The following is a 16,955-nucleotide window of genomic DNA, read 5'->3' on the forward strand; positions in this document are numbered from 1 at the left end:
AAACGACAGATCTTGATCAAAGATGATGCCAAGATTCCTTACAGTGGTGCTGGAGGCCAAGTTAATGCCATCCAGAGCTTCTATGTCATTAGAAAATGCGTTTCGGAGGCGTTTAGGGCCAAGTATAATAACTTCAGTTTTGTCTGTGTTTAACATCAAAAAGTTGCTAGACATCCAAGTTTTTATGTCCTTAAGGCATGCTTGAAGTTTAGCCAATTGATTGGTTTCATCTGGTTTAATTGATAGATATAATTGGGTATCATCCGCATAACAATGAAAGTTTATAGAGTGGTTCCTTATAATATTGCCCAAAGGAAGCATATATAAGGTGAATAGAATCGGTCCAAGTACAGAACCCTGCGGAACTCCAAGACTGACTTTGGCTGTCATGGAGGATTTATCGTTAACAAGTACAAATTGAGATCGCTCAGATAAATAGGACTTGAACCAGCTTAGTGCGGTTCCTTTTATGCCAACACAATGTTCCAGTCTCTGTAGTAGGATGTCATGATTTTATAATGTCATTCTGTCATTCTTATGTCATGATCAACAGTGTCGAAAGCAGCACTGAGGTCTAACAAGACAAGAACAGAGACAAGTCCTTTGTCTGATGCCAATAGAATGTCATTGGTAACTTTCACCAGTGCCGTCTCTGTGCTATGATGAACTCTAAATCCAGATTGAAAAACCTCAAATAAACTATTATGTAAAAAGTCACACAACTGTTTTACGACTGCTTTCTCAAGGATTTTAGCGAGAAAGAGTAGGTTAGATATCGGCCTATAGTTGGCTAAAACCTCTGGATCAAGACTAGGCTTTTTAAGAAGTGGTTTTATTACAGCTACTTTAAAGGATTTTGGTACGTAGCCAGATAATAGAGACAGGTTGATCATATTTAATAACGAGGTGTTAATTAAGGGTAAAACTTCTTGAAATGAGATTGTTGAAGTTAGTTGGTTAAGGTTGATTGGAGTAAAACAGTCTAGATATATTTCAGGAGTTACAGATGTTTTTAAAATTCCAACAGTTGAAGTTAAGTCATTACCAATTGAGGTCAGGAGGAGATTAATTTTGTCTCTAATAATTATAATTTTATCGTTAAAGAAACTCATAAGTCGTCACTACTGAGAGATATAGGAATAGAAGGCTCTGTAGAGCTGTGGCTCTCTGTCAGCCTGGCTACAGTGCTGAAAAGAAACCTGGGGTTGCTCTTATTTTCTTCTATTAAGGAAGAGTAATAAGCTGCTCTGGCATTACGGAGAGCCTTCTTATACGTTTTAAGATGATCTAACCAGACTAAACGAGATTCTTCCAATTTAGTGGAACGCCATTTACTTTCAAGATTTCTCGACTTTTGTTTTAGTTTGCGGATTTATAAATTAAGCCATGGAGCTTTCTTTTTCTGTTTTATGATCTTCTTCTTTAGAGGAGCGACAGAGTCGAGTGTTATTCGCAGTGAGGCTGCAGCGCTATCAACAAGATAATTCATTTGTGAGGGACTAAAGTTAGTATTGGAGTCCTCCATTATATTGATATTGAGTCCTGGTATTGAATTAAGTGATGATGGAATCACTTCCTTAAATTTAGTCACAGCACTTTCAGATAAACATCGAGCGTAGGATATTTTGCCTACTGGCTTGTAGTCCAGTAACAGGACTTCAAAAGTTATTAAAAAATGGTCTGATAAAGAGGATTATGTGGACACACTGATAAACTTTCAATTTCAACACCATATCCCAGAACAAGGTCCAGAGTGTGGTTTAAACAGTGAGTTGGTTCATGTACATTTTGACTGAACCCAATTGAATCTAATATTGAGATAAATGCATTATTAAGGCTGTCACTATCAACATCCACATGAATATTAAAGTCACCTACAATAATTACTTTATCTGTTTTAAGGACTAAATTTGATAAAAATTCTGAGAATTCAGATATAAATTCAGAATACGGACCAGGAGGGCGGTACACAGTAACAAATAAAACTGGCTTTATTGTTTTCCATGTTGGGTTTGAGAGCGTAAGAACAAGGCTTTCAAAAGAGTTATAGTTTAGTTTAGGCTTAGGATTGATCAAGAGGTTTGAGTCAAATATGGCCGCAACTCCACCTCCTCGGCCAGTACCTCGAGGAATGTGAGTATTAATATGACCAGGTGGAGTGGATTCATTTAGACTGACATATTCTTCATGTCTCAGACAGGTTTCAGTGAGACAAAATAAATCAATCTTATTATCTGATATTAAATCATTTACCAATCCAGCTTTCGTTGATAAAGATCTGATGTTTAAGAGCCCACATTTAATTTTTCGATTTAGTTGCACTTTTGCAGCGGTGGTGTTTATTTTAATTAGGTTTTCATGTATAACTCCTCTTCTGTTAACCATAGACTTGATTAGTTTCAGTGGTCGTGGGGCAGACACAGTCACTATGGGGATTTGAGTGGGTGACTGCCCGGAAAGAAGCACAGAGAAGTGTGTAAGACTGCAACTCTTTGTCCTGGTCTCAACTCTGGGTTGTCTTTGATGACAACAGTTCACAACACTGCCTTTTTTTCTCCACATAAACGAGGAACTATTTTCCCGGAAGATATTTAATAATAAGCTTTATTTGTATAGCACCTTTCATACAAGAATTGCAGCCCAAAGTGATTCACAGCAAAAACATAACAATTAGTACAAGGACATAATAAGAACATTTACAGTACAATAATCACAGTGTAGATGTAAATGAGTCTGAAGTACCATTATACCATTACCATTAGAGCAATTACATTGAGGGAGACAATACTTAAAAAACACATACATATTCCTTTGTTTTCTAATACTGAGCTGGACCTTTGTAAGTATTCGAAAATGTCTTTAAAAAATAGAAGAACAATTTAATATGCACGATGTAAAGGTGATGGGATTTTTCAAAAGGTATATTGTTCTGTGGGCAGTAATTAATCCACCAAGACAGTCTATTGGCTACACTGTGTTGGATTACATTTCAAAGTTTACTGTCAACAATAACTTAAATAAACATCTTAAGAATTCATCCAATACATGTCACTCTGGAGTAACCACTCTAAAGTATGAGAAAATATCCCTTGGCATAGGCTCTGTTAACAGAAAGCCTGTGTTACAGTGGACAAGAGTGGACAAGACATGGGCATTTACCAGGAGGGGAGTGTCTAACAAAAAGATGTTAAACATCATTGAAAATGGATGGAAACATAGCATACAAAGTATAAGATGACATGAATGTAGCAGTACAAAAACAACACAATACTCAAGTGCTCTACATTTTTACGGCCTCAAGTTACACTCCAAAAAAAAAAAAGGAAAAATAAGACTATATTTTGTCTTCACAAGCATGCTTCTAGTTGAAGCTTTTCAAGTACATTCTCTCCCTCTCTCTCTCTCTCTCTCTCTCTCTCTCTCTCTCTCTCTCTCTCTCTCTCTCTCTCTCTCTCTCTCTCTCTCTCTCTCTCTCTCTCTCTCTCTCTCTCTATCTCTCTCAAAACAGTGTGCTCTGCCACCGCTGTGTACTATAATTAGGTTTTGTTGTGCCACTGGACTCACTTTCTCTTGTTAATTAATCCATTATTAACTGATTAGTTAATAAGTAATGTGTTTTAATTAGTGATTACTTATGAGACCATGGGAATCATCTGGGCCAAACAGACTGTTCTCTGTTGTGCCTAATTACTTATCCTAACCTTATACCAAGTCTTTGCCATAAAATGTAATGGTTTACGTTATGGGGACTTGCATTTTGTACATATATACATATATCCCCGCAACAGGAGTAAAACATGCAAACACACACACACACACACTCACACACACACACACACACACACACACACACACACACACACACACACACAGTTATAAAAGAGAAGTCGAAGACAGCCAATATCCCGAGTCACACAGAACCATTCCTCTTGATTCATGAGAGATGTAAAACTGGAAGAAATAATCAAATAAATAACCATGACTACACTGGCTAACACACACACACACACACACACACACACACACACACACACACACACACACACACACACACACACACACACACACGCACACACACACACACACACACACACACACACACACACACACACACACACACACTACAGCTGCTCATCCATCTCTGCCTCTCTGTCTTGCCTCCTCAGCAGTGTTTGTGTGTTCGTGTGACGACTGGGGATATTGGCTAGCTAAACCCTGCTCCTGTCATATGTCATCTTTAAATGACAGTGTCATAAAGCATTACGGAGAGCAGAGCAGAGGAGAGGGGCCCTGCCAGGGCTTTGTTAGCCAGATAAATGTTTCTGCCCTGTTAGCCAGCAGCTGGTATCACTTCTAATCAGAAACACGCCCTGCCTGCTGCAACAGGTGCTCTGCTACTGGGGGAGGATAAATAAATACGATAAAAAAAGATAAGGATTGACCGATACCAAAACTGATAATTTTGTCTTGGTTTAAATATTCTATTCTAAATATATTCCTAATTTTAGGAGCTAACCTGGCTAATAGTTACTGCATGTAACTCCCCATAAATCCACAAGGTTTTTATATGGATTAATCAAAAAAGATATAACACGTTCATTAGTGAGCTAACTGCCTGCTTTCTCTACTGTATAGGATACATACATTACATTGGTATTGATGTTCTTATCTAACTACATAAGTGTATTCCCCAAAATGCTGAAGTTTAAACACGACTCAAAATGTGAAATGCTCCGCTATGTTCAACAGCTTGTTGCTACCTTTGTCTGTCTGCCGCTTGTGTTAGTGTATGTTTGGTTTTTAGAGCTTTTTCGTAGAAACCAGCTGCCGTTACAGTTCAGTTGTGTGCTGGAAAACTAAAACTAGAGCTTAAAGATGCTATAAAGTAGAGCTGAGAGGAACTGTAGAGTCGGTTTATAATTCTCTGATAATAAATGTTACCTTGTGAGATTATTTTAGTAAACAATTATCTGTACTTCTGATTACCTTAAAATGTCCTTTTTAGCGCAGGGGAATTAAATAATCACTGAGACTTACTTTTCCTTTAAAAATGGCACAGCCAGGCATTTTTACGTAAACCTCACAAATTATAATTTCAAATGGGATAAATCATTTATTTGGCTATACATCATGAAAGTGGAGCTTGAATAAATAATAATTTCGTCTGTGCCAAGTGAATGTGGTATTAAATGAAAATTGACTTCAGTTTGAAATAATATTCCATATTAATGTATGTGCATCATATAACCTGCCAGCTTTCATCTCTTTATCTCGGTCTTGGATGGTTCTTATTTTTTGCTTCGTTTGAAACAGGCATATTAACTTGTTTGGTACCTGCTGCTGGAGGAAGCCATATGTGCAGCAGCAGTGAAGCAGAAAGACACACACACACACACACACACACACACACACCACACACACACACACACACACACACACACACACACACACACACACACACACACACACACACACACACACACACACACATACACACACAGACATATAGATGCAGAGCCATGTTTCTATTATACTGTGTGTCTCTAATGTGACTTCAAGACTGGATCTCCTTCCCCCTCTTAACATTCATCGTGAGTCCATGCATTAACTAAATCACTCTGAAGGACCTCCTCCCTCCTCAAACCGTGGTGTAATATAATTTGTGCATCGAAGGTTGTGTGGGTTCAGCTGATTACGTAAGCATTGCTGTGAAGAGAGTCAGCTCCTGTCAGCTCTTCAAACAAGGAGGAAATGCCGGCTTTAGGCATTCAGGCTTCAGGAGATGGAGGTATAAATTGTTGAAGAAGAGGGGAAACAGGAGTTGTCATTGGTTCTAAATTGTGATACATTTTAGTTAGATTAATAATAAGATAAATAGTCTATGTTGTCCTAGGGAGACATTTGTTTTGTTTGTTAGACTTTTAATGATTGTTCTTCAGCATAAAGCTATTTCTTTCCCACAACATTGTGCTCATTACACTGATTTATTGTGAAATATCAAACATGTTGCATGTAAAATGTGACATTTGTTGAGTTTTATTCAGGGAACATTTGCTGAATTCTATTAAATGTTCTTACAGGGAATCGTTTGCTTCACATTTTATGCAATTTAATACATTCACAATTCTCCTCTCCTCTCCTCTCCTCTCTTCTCCTCTCCATCCCATCCCATCCCTTGGGCCTATTAAGGCCTTATTGGAGCAGAGCTACTTACCACTGATGTGATCAATGGAAGAACCAACAGTGGACACATTCACCATTTTCATTACTTACCGCAGTTTATTACAAGGGCAGCCACCACAGCAATCATTGAGTGCAGCAGTAATAAGGAAGGCTGCAGAATCTGTCAAAGCAAAGAGGTGCAGCTGAATTATATTCCATAATGTGGATGGGTAATGGTGATTTTCCACAAGTGAAACCAGTATGGCTGAATAACTAAAAAAGCCTTTGTACTTAAAGTGCATTGCAATACATTAAAATCATCGATGATTCGCAGTGAATCCAGATTAAAGTAGTAGCACAATTAAAAAATAAAGATTAAAAAGAGAATTTATGGTAAAATAGGCAGTTTTGAACTTCAGATTCTTCATACAAACACACACACGCTTCAACACACAGCTCCCATGAGATGTTTTAAATAGATAGAAAATCGATAGGTGCAGTGTATCAGTCAAATGTGCATGAGAACACTGAATCACATACAATTATTCACAGTTTTTTACAATTGCAATGGATGCAAACATTTTGAGAGGCAGAGGAGGAAGAGGTGGAAGAAGAGGAGGAGGAAGAGTACGCGTAAGAGGTGGTGGGCCAAGAGGAAGATATCAAGGCCGAGGAAGAACCAGAACCATCATTTCAGATGCAATCCGGGCAACGATCACAGACCATGTTCTTGTTCATGGCTTGACGATGAAGACAAAGAGTAGGTTCTCTGTGGCCACCATCGTAAGAGCACTCAGAGAAGGAAACAGGTACAGTTAGAGATTGTTTGAATTTGATTATATGGAAAGGGGTGAACACATTTTTGTAGATGAAGCAGGGTTCAATCTGACGAAGAGGAGAAGGAGAGGCATGAACATAATTGGCCAACGGGCCATTGTGGAAGTCCCTGGCCAGCGTGGTGGCAATGTCACCTTTTGTGCGGCCATAAGTAATTGGGGGGTTCTCCACAATCTCCACAATCATGCAACTTGGGCCACAATCAACCCTGGGGCCTTACAACACCGAGCATCTTCTCACATATCTGAGTGGTCTTCGGGATTTTCTGATTGATCGTGAGCAGCAGGTTCCTCATCAGGCCGGGCATCCTATTTATGTTGTAGTTTGGGACAATGTCAGCTTTCACCGTGCAGGCCGCATACGTGAATGGTTGAACATCAACCAGCGCTTCATAAATGTTTGCCTTCCACCATACAGCTCATACAGAGGAGTTATTTTCTGTCTGGCGCTGGAGGGTCTGTGACCGGAACCCTTACAACTGGGTCAACCTCCTACAGGCAATGGCATTGGCCTGTGGTGACATAGGCGTGGATGCTTGTCAAGCCTGGATCCGCCATGCCAGAGGGTTTTTCCCCCATTGCTTAGCAAGAAAAAACATTGCGTGTGATGTAGATGAAGTCCTCTGTCTGGACCCAGCACAAAGGTGTGATGTTGCTGAGGCAGAATGAATCGTACAATGACGTTTTTTGCAGTTGGTTTTGTAATGTGCTTTTCATTTACGTATTAAGTTTTCTTTGTTATTTGTTGGGATAATTGTACTTTTGTTTAGTTTTGCAAAAATGTGTTCATTTACAATAAAAATAAATCAAACTACATGCACTGGATGCAGTGTTTTATAAAATGTTATGTAGTGTCTAATGAATGCTCTGTAGGTTTTTCTATTTTGACTGGAAAAGTGCATGATCTGAAAGCATTGTTTTATTTGTGCCAGAGTCTGTGGTTTTGTGAATGTAGCTTGAGTTTTGTATTTAAAGTTTTGAGAAAATGGGTGAAGGTTTCAAGAAATGTGTTTTAGCAATCGTAAAAAACTGTAACATGCTTATACAACTCAGTCTCACTGCAGCTGGAACAAAGAAGCTGTTTGAGAACTTTTTGTTTTGTTGCAATCAGGGAAAAAAATCTAACTTGCAAACAGATTAGAGAGAATAATTGAAATGAAAACACCTGTGGTTCGTCTAAACAAAAAAACTTTTTGATTGCTTTGCTGGTATATTGATAGAAGGAGAATATATTAAAAGCTTGTTCTGTTAAAATAATTTTTTATTTTAATTTGAGGTAAACAATTAAGGTGAGCCTACCAAAATGTCTTACTTTTTATTTCCAAATAACTTGATCTCCATTATTTATCATTTTGACTGACAAAGGCCATAGCACCTTTGACTGGTCTTTTCAAGCCATCAAAAAAAAAAGGCATGTCAGTAAGTTCAAGAAACAAGTCCCATTATGTGTGACAGCTACAGTGAAATGTTTTAGAAGAGACAAGAGCAGAAACACACACCAGACAGACATCTCATATGCAGCAATGCATGTATAACTGCACCCATAAACCCTTAAAAATATATGATGTTTTTGCCATTTTTGTACGGTGTTCTCTGAGCTTAATATCATATTGTTTAACTATTCATTTATTTTATTATTTAAAGACACACTTACTTCTGATTAACAACACACCTCTGCAGTCTCAGAGGATGTCCTCCATGAGTAGCTGAGTAAGTGAATCAAAGAAATATGAGTAAGCATCACAGTTATGTTTGATAAATTTGATCTGATGAATGAGTGGATTCTGAGAATGTGATCAACCTGTCTGCTCAGCAAAGATGTAAAAGTTTGACACAAAATATTACCTGCCATTGCAACATAATCAAGTGCCAGAAACACAGTACCTTCAGTTACTTGGCATGGATATAATAAATGATGTTAACTCCATTACAGCCATGTGATATTTCTCATGGCTCAATATCGAACCTGACACTGTACCTGCCCAAAGGTATTGTCCAGAGTACGTCCAGATCACACAACACAGGCATAATATCATTACAGTCCCGGAGGAAAACCTGCTTTTGTTAGAGGTACATTAGACATTATCAGCCATGATGATGATGCATAGTCTTATAAAGATGTTTGCATTGTTCTGACGTGATTGATTTAGATACCGTACTTTATCATTTTATCAGAAAGTGGTGCAAGAAATGTCAAGAAGAACAATTAGGAATTGCTTGTTGCTTTTTTAATACTGGCTCGCTGGACACAAGGGATATCTTTGAACTGTCAGAATGAGCTTTCTCCCTATCTTTGTATGTATGTATGTGTGGGTGTGTGTGTGTGTGAGTGTGTATTCAAATACTGTCTGTAGTATTGTCTTTCACATCGCAGATGCAGCTGATTCGAGAAGCAGAATTACTAAATAATCTGGATAACTACTCCTGGTCAAGAAATAGTCTGGTACATAACCCTTGTAAAACTGCAACTTGTTGTTTTTACACTTGAATTCTTCGATGAATTAAACAAATGAAATGTAATGTGTTTAGAGGGGCTGGTAGGCAGATTCTGTTTACATTGCGACAGAGCCATGCTAAGCTAAAGTAAACTAAGCTAAACGAAACAAAACGAAACAAAGCTAAATTAAACTAAGCTAAAGTAAAATAAGATAAGATAAGCTAACTGACTGCTGGCCTCTTCCCATCTAACTCACAGCAATAAAGCGAATAAGTGTATTTCCAAAAATTCTCAAATGATTTCTTTAAATTAGAAAATAGCATCCATAGCCTACACAATATAATTGAATCAATACCTCAAGAGTCGGTATAATATTTCAAATAGCTTTGCCTTTTTTACATGAAGCAGGAACATTTCAAAATGACATGGAAAAGGATCGCATTCAACAGTTGAACTATGGCATTTAAGGTTGACTTGCTGAACAATGTGCTGAGGCCACTATGTGACACATTTTCAGTTCCAGTTTGTTACGGTGCTGTAATGTTCTTGCCACAGCTCCAGCTGTAATAAATCCTCCAATCATTTATTTTCCTGTCTACAGGATTGCCAGTATTAATAAAATGTACCCTGGGGACAGGGGTGTGTGTGTGTGTGTGTGTGTGTGTGTGTGTGTGTGTGTGTGTGTGTGTGTGTGTGTGTGTGTGTGTGTGTGTGTGTGTGTGTGTGTAATTCCAGAGTACGACTGTGTATGTGCATATACCATGAAAAATCCAAGAAGCAAACACTGATAGTCCAGGCAAATTCAAGAATAAAGGTTATCAGCAAAATATAGCCAAACTATATCAGAAGGTTACATGTGTAAGCAGAGTTCTCTGAGTGAAACAAATGTGAAACCAGGAGCAGGTGTGGGTTAGGTTGGGTTAGCTTTATACTGTAGGTCCAATATTGGGAAGCTTTTATTATTTTTTATTACAAAGCTGGTCCAGGTGTGAAAGTATCAACTTTCAACGCACAATCGACAGAGAAATGGTATATTCAGACAGACAGTATGAGATTTTTTTTTTAACATTAGTAAGTGTGTAATAAAATTCAAGTATGAACCTAAAAATGTGCATAATATGTCCCCTTTAAGTCCTCTACTATGGAAAAAGAAGATTGTGCAGTTTACCATGAGTGGATTGGACACAGCTTCCAACAGATCGTCAATCAGTATCAGAAAATTAATGGAATACGGCATCAAGGTAATAAACTAATTATTGGGTTGTCAAGTGATCTCAGAGAAGTGCAGTGCAAAATATCTCAATTATTAGTATTTGGTTAAAAACGGGGTAAATATGCAAATAAAAAGACACAAAATAAACAATGTTTATGACAGATTATCCTGGTTTTACTCCTGAAAAGACTCAAGTTTTCCAAGAGATCAACTCATAAATGATAAAGGACAGAAGCAAGGACGTAGCCAGTGGGGGGGGGGGGGGGTGGAGACTCTCAGTCCAGCCCAAGCCTCATATGAGCTAAGGGGGCGACAGTAAATGTCTGGCCTGCCCATTCATCTCTCTCTCCTTCCTTTCGCCCCTTCTGTCCTGAGAAGTGGAGCACTTAGTCTAATACGAATAATGACGATGACTGTTTTCCAGGCTGGCCATTATCCACTGACTGTATTGAAATAGCAGTAAATGAGCCAAGATTTATTGCTATAAATGACATGATCCCTCTCTCTCTTCTTTAGCTAGCCTTTGTTCTTTTTTTATTTGAGGTCTTATTATTCCATTTTCTTTGCTCATTTTTCGAGTTATTGTTTCTTTTATGCTGCATGTATGGCTCCCTGTTCGGACTCTCTCAGATGAATTCCCCTCAGTCTGGATAACATAGCCAATACATCTAAATACAATTCTAAAAAGTAACATTAGAAACATTTTTGTGCTACCGTAGTGTATGGGTGCTGGACTTTTCACAATGCATTTTTATTTACAAAGACAACTTTATTCTCCTCTTCTGCTCCTTCATTTTCTTTTAGCTTCACCTCTTGGCTCCGATCATTCATAGATTTTACCACCTCTTCCTGTTATCCTATAAGTTTAAAATGTATGAGGCCACCTTCTCTTAGCTCACACTGCCCCATAAAGAAGTATGACTAAAAATGGTCCTCTCTTTTTCCCACATTGGAGACAATTTATTCAGTTTATTAACCCAAGCAGCTCCCTTGATACTTCCGGCCCAGAATGCAACATTGAAGTGACACCTTCCCCGCCATCATCAGTCGAGACCAGCCAGTCAGTGTAATTTAACAGCCAAGAAAAGCTTTTAATTAAACTACCTGAAGGCATTAAATATCTATTATTAAACATTTAATCATAGCTGTTATTAAAAGCTCAAAGAAATAAAAATGTGGAATAATATGTAATCGATAAATAAAAGATATAGGGGGTGTTAAAGAGTGTAATGAGTTTTTTTTTTGTCATTTTAGAGAGAATAAGTCATGAGTTGTGCTGCAGGGCTGAATGCATGTGTGTGCTTGTTTCTCTCTCTATGTGTGAGTTACATGCTGATGACGTTCAGGGAATTTGCTGTCATTTTAAACACAGAGGAAGCTTCAGCGAGGACAAAGCTTGAGTTTTGAAGCCCCCGGCTAGACTGCAGGGTTAGGAAAGATACATATAACCATACATAGAGAGTGGAAACATTTCAAACACAAAATGCTCACTCGACCGGCAGAAAGTTCAATCAGAGGATTGTTGTGATAAACACACGACAAACTCAGCTCATCAAAGGTTGTATGTTTTTTTCCCCGATGGTTACCTAGGGGCCAATGATGACACGATCACACGATCACGCAAAAACACTAGTGTTGCACTATATAAAGTGGCTTTGTACAACACAATGTCAACTGGAACCTAAATGATCTTACATTTTATTATAAAACATTTCATGGTAAATTAAATGGAACATAAGTACTCAATTCATCTTGCCAAGCACAAGTGAATGTTTGCTGTTTTACACCCAGTTTTACTTGAGATGCCAGTATTAGCTGACTTAAGAGCATTAGGTCTAATTCTATGACAGAGAACAGCCAACAGATTTCATGCATTATTTCTCCAGTAATTCAAGATGTGGCTAAGCCTTTTTATTTCTAATTCCTGCTGAATCTCTGCAAAACAAATCTCTGTTAAAATGTTCTCTCATGATAAAGTTAAAGAAAAAAAGTAGGGAAACCTCCTTGAGCCCAGTACTGGGTCTTCAACTTTCAGAATCCGTAAACCAACTATATCTTATGATTAAGTATTTTACAAGAGAGTCGTACAAATAAAACCTTTGTAAATATAAGAGCAAGTTGTGTTCAAAAGATCTATTTTGTGAGATCATAACACACTTTAAACATGCTGCTTTATAATTTAGATGATATCAGTCCAATCTCATGTCTGTCACCTGCAGGTGAATCATCTGCCACTGTGGCAGGTTTCATTGACACTTAAATTTATAACTATTAAATCTGCTCACGTGCCTCAATCTCCTTTCTGCAGACAGAATAATAGCTTGCTGTTCGGTCTGGAGGCGTGGAAGGTTCATACATGATTCCCACTAGTTGAAGCAGTGACAGTGAGAGGTGTAACATCTACACGTGAATCAACTCTCTTGTTTAGAAACCACTCATATCAGCTTTAGAGAACCAAACATGACTGTCTCAATTTCCTTTAGCAAGACTTAAATGCAGATAAGCGATTGAGAAAGAAGTGGCTCTAAATGGCACCGTAATGACTCAATGAACCATATCATTAGTGAAAAAGTACTAATCAAGATAAAAATAAACCCAGCGTGGAGCTTCATAGATTCTTACATGAGCACTTGGAGACATGTCAAATATAGAAATCTTGTTAAAAAGGGAGAGAGCTGTGAACGAAGAAAGTCGGTGAAAGAGGTGCCATGCTTTCATGTCAAGCTTTCATTTCAAGTGATACCCTCAAATTATATTAAAGAACACCAGTAAGTTGAACTAAGGTTTGCTATTATAATTCCTGTGCCACAAGGGGGTAAATAAATGATACAGCCTTGTGGTTTATTATGGTTATTATTGATATTTCTTTGTTGTGGTATGGATTTCATCTCACAAATGAATTGGGTTTTGTCTAATATTACAGATATGGTCCATTAATAAAAGGGTTTGACATGCAGAGGACCAAAACGTTCTTGTGAACTTGCCCGGTTGCATTTTATTTGTTTTTGTTCATCCTGGTTTCTTGATGTTTGATATTAACAATAGAGTCCTGCCGTTCTCTCATTACTTTAAGCACCAAACAGGTTTTAATTATGACTGATTATTCCCTAACATAATTAAACCTCAAACAAAGATCTTCAAGCCTTCATGACCATAGGTGAGGGTAGGAACGAAGATCGCCCGGAAGATCGAGAGCTTTGCCTTCTGGCTCTTTTCGTTACAACGGTGCGGTAAAGCGAATGTAATACTGCCCCCGCTGCTCCGATTCTCTGGCCAATCTCTCGCTCCATCGTGCCCTCACTCGAAAACAAGACCCCAAGGTACTTGAAATCCTTCACTTGGGGTAAGGGCTCATTCCCTATCCGGAGTAGGCAATCCACCGGTTTCCATGGCCTCAGATTTTGAGGTGCTGATCCTCATCCCAACCGCTTCACACTCGGTTGCGAACCGATCCAGTTACTGCTGAAGGTCACAGACCGATGACGCCATCAGGACCACATCATCTGCAAAGAGCAGCGATGAGATCCTCAGGCCACCGAACTGCAACCCCTCTCCTCCATGACTACGCCTCAATATCCTGTCCATGAAAATTACAAACAGGATTGGTGATAAAGCGCAGCCCTGGCGGATGCCAACATTCACTGGGAACGAGTCCGACTTACTCCCGAGTATCCGGACACAACTCTCGCTTTGGGCGTACAGGGATTGGATGGCCCTCAGAAGTGACCCCCTCACCCCATACTTGCGCAGCACCTCCCACAGTATTACCCGGGGGACCTGGTCATACGCCTTCTCCAGATCCACAAAACACATGTAGATCGATTGGGCGTACTCCCAGGCCCCCTCCAGGATCCTTGCGAGAGTGAAGAGTTGGTCCGTTGTTCCACGACCAGGACAGAATCTGCATTGTTCCTCTTCAATCAGAGGTTCGACTATCGGCCGAACCCTCCTTTCCAGCACCTTGGAGTAGACATTCCATAACTAGCACAGTCCAACAACAAACCACCGTTCGGGTTTAGATCAGGGAGGCCAGTTCCTCCCAATCACGCCTTTCCAGGTGTCTCCATCGTTTCACACGTGCACGTTAAAGTATCCCAGCAAGACTACGGAGTCCCCTACTGGAGCCCCCTGCAGGGCTCCATTCAGGGTCTCCAAGAAGGCCGAATACTCCGAACTGCGGTTTGGGGCTATAGGCACAAACAACAGTCAGAGTTTCCCCCCCCCCCCCATAACCCGAAGGTGTAGGGAGGCAACCCTCTCGTCCACTGGGGTGAACTCCAACGTAGCGGCGGTCAGCCGGGGGCTTGTGAGTATCCCCACACCCGCCCGACGCCTCACACCTTGGGCAAATCCGGAGAAGAATAGAGTCCAATTCCCTATCCAGGAGTACGGTTCCAGAGCCAAGACTGTGCGTGGAGGTAAGCCCCACCAGATCCAACTGGTAGCGCTCCACCTCCCGCACTAGTTCCGGTTCCTTCCTCCACAGAGAGGTGACGTTCCACGTCCCCAGAGCCAGCCTCTGCTGCCCGGGTCTGGTCCGTCGAGGTCACTGACCATCACTGCCACCCGTGTGACAGCGCACCCGACCCCTGTGAGTGGCGGGCCCACAGGATGGATGGATGGGAGGCACCACGTAGCTTCTTCGGACTGTGCCCGACCGGGCTCCGTGGCAAAACTGGCCACCAGGAGCTCGCTGTCGGGCTTCCCTCTGGGCCTGGCTCCAGACGGGGGCCCCGGGCTTCCTCCGGGCAGGGTCTCTCCTTCTCTTTCCCTTTTTTCATGAGGTCGTTTTGTGTATGTGTGTGTGTGTGTGTGTGTGTGTGTGTGTGTGTGTGTGTGTGTGTGTGTGTGTGTGTGTGTGTGAAATAGAGAGATTGACAGCACTGACAGTTTTGGCAGTTATACGATTCTGATGTGGCCGTTTTGATTGATGCATCCGATCGGGCGGCAACCCCTAGATTAAACCCTCCACCTGTCAGTCCAGAATCACAAACACACACACACACCACACACACACACACACACACACACACATCACACAGTTTATCTATTACTTTCTCATATATTATCAAATAGTTGAGAGTATAACAATAATTAAACGTTACGAAACACATGTATAATGTAAATCTCTATAATACAGGTATGTTCATATGTAGAGAAAAGACCAAATCGTGACTGTGCTAAATAATATAATTTATTCAACTGACCTCACATGTTTACAACTATACTCTTAGACACTGCATGAATAAACAAATAGCTGTCAACAAACATCAGTTTTAAATGCTGCATTTAAAAGTAGACTAATTTGTTCATATGCTTTTTTTTGGTATATACATTTATCACACAAAAATACAGTATCATTGCAATTTACCACACATAGCCACAAATGTGCCAGTTTCAATGGCTGACGTCGATTCTTTTCTGTGTGTGTTCAGGTTTTGTGAATGAACCTTAACTACCACACACTCGTTATGAGGCTTATCTGATGAGGAGGAAAGTTTACATTCACATTTAAGTCCAATGAGATTGCCTGACACTTTGCATAGCATCAGACAAGCAGTCATCCTGTTCAGTTTGAAGCTAAATCATAAATCCCATAACTGTTATTTATGCTTTAGAGACGAGATAGGATCAGGTAGGGATTTAGTGTGTCTTACTCTACCTCAGCAGATATGGCCGCATACAGGGTCAAGTCCCCTTCCCTCTAAAGATTAACTATAAGGCCATCTTGCCACCTTAAAGGATAAGGGGGGTGTTATACTGAATGTTTCTTATTGTCACCAAATCCCTTGAAAAGACCAAAATCAACAATTAATTGATCCTACAAACAAGTATTGTCTGAGCAGCCAAAGCCTGGAAAAGCTTGTTGCTCTGGTGCTCCATTGTTGTCCAAAACACTACTAAAAACACATCAGTGAGCCACACCTTTACACATATTCCTTAATTATGAATAACATGGGCAACAGTGGTTAAATTTAAGTCAGTTGCATATACTCTGTCCTGCTGCCCTAAATATCCGACATGAAGCCAAATTTGTATTAATCCGCACATGGAAACAGTCTCCAACAAGTGCACCATTTACTCCTATTTGAGTAACATTTTCTAGATACTACAGTGACCAGCTGGGTTAGGAAATTGCTTCGCATCGAAAAAGGCACTTTGTCCTTGTGACCCGTTTTTACGTTATGATTTTCGTCTTCAGTCGGAATGAATGGGCTTGCGGTTGAGTACTAGAGATTGGGTTGGGAAGTCAGAGAATACTGAGAGACAGACTAACACATTGTTGATTTTGGTCTTAATTGTTGAC

Source organism: Cottoperca gobio, chromosome 21 (assembly GCF_900634415.1).
Source record: "Cottoperca gobio chromosome 21, fCotGob3.1, whole genome shotgun sequence".
In the NCBI taxonomy this organism is placed as follows: domain Eukaryota; kingdom Metazoa; phylum Chordata; class Actinopteri; order Perciformes; family Bovichtidae; genus Cottoperca; species Cottoperca gobio.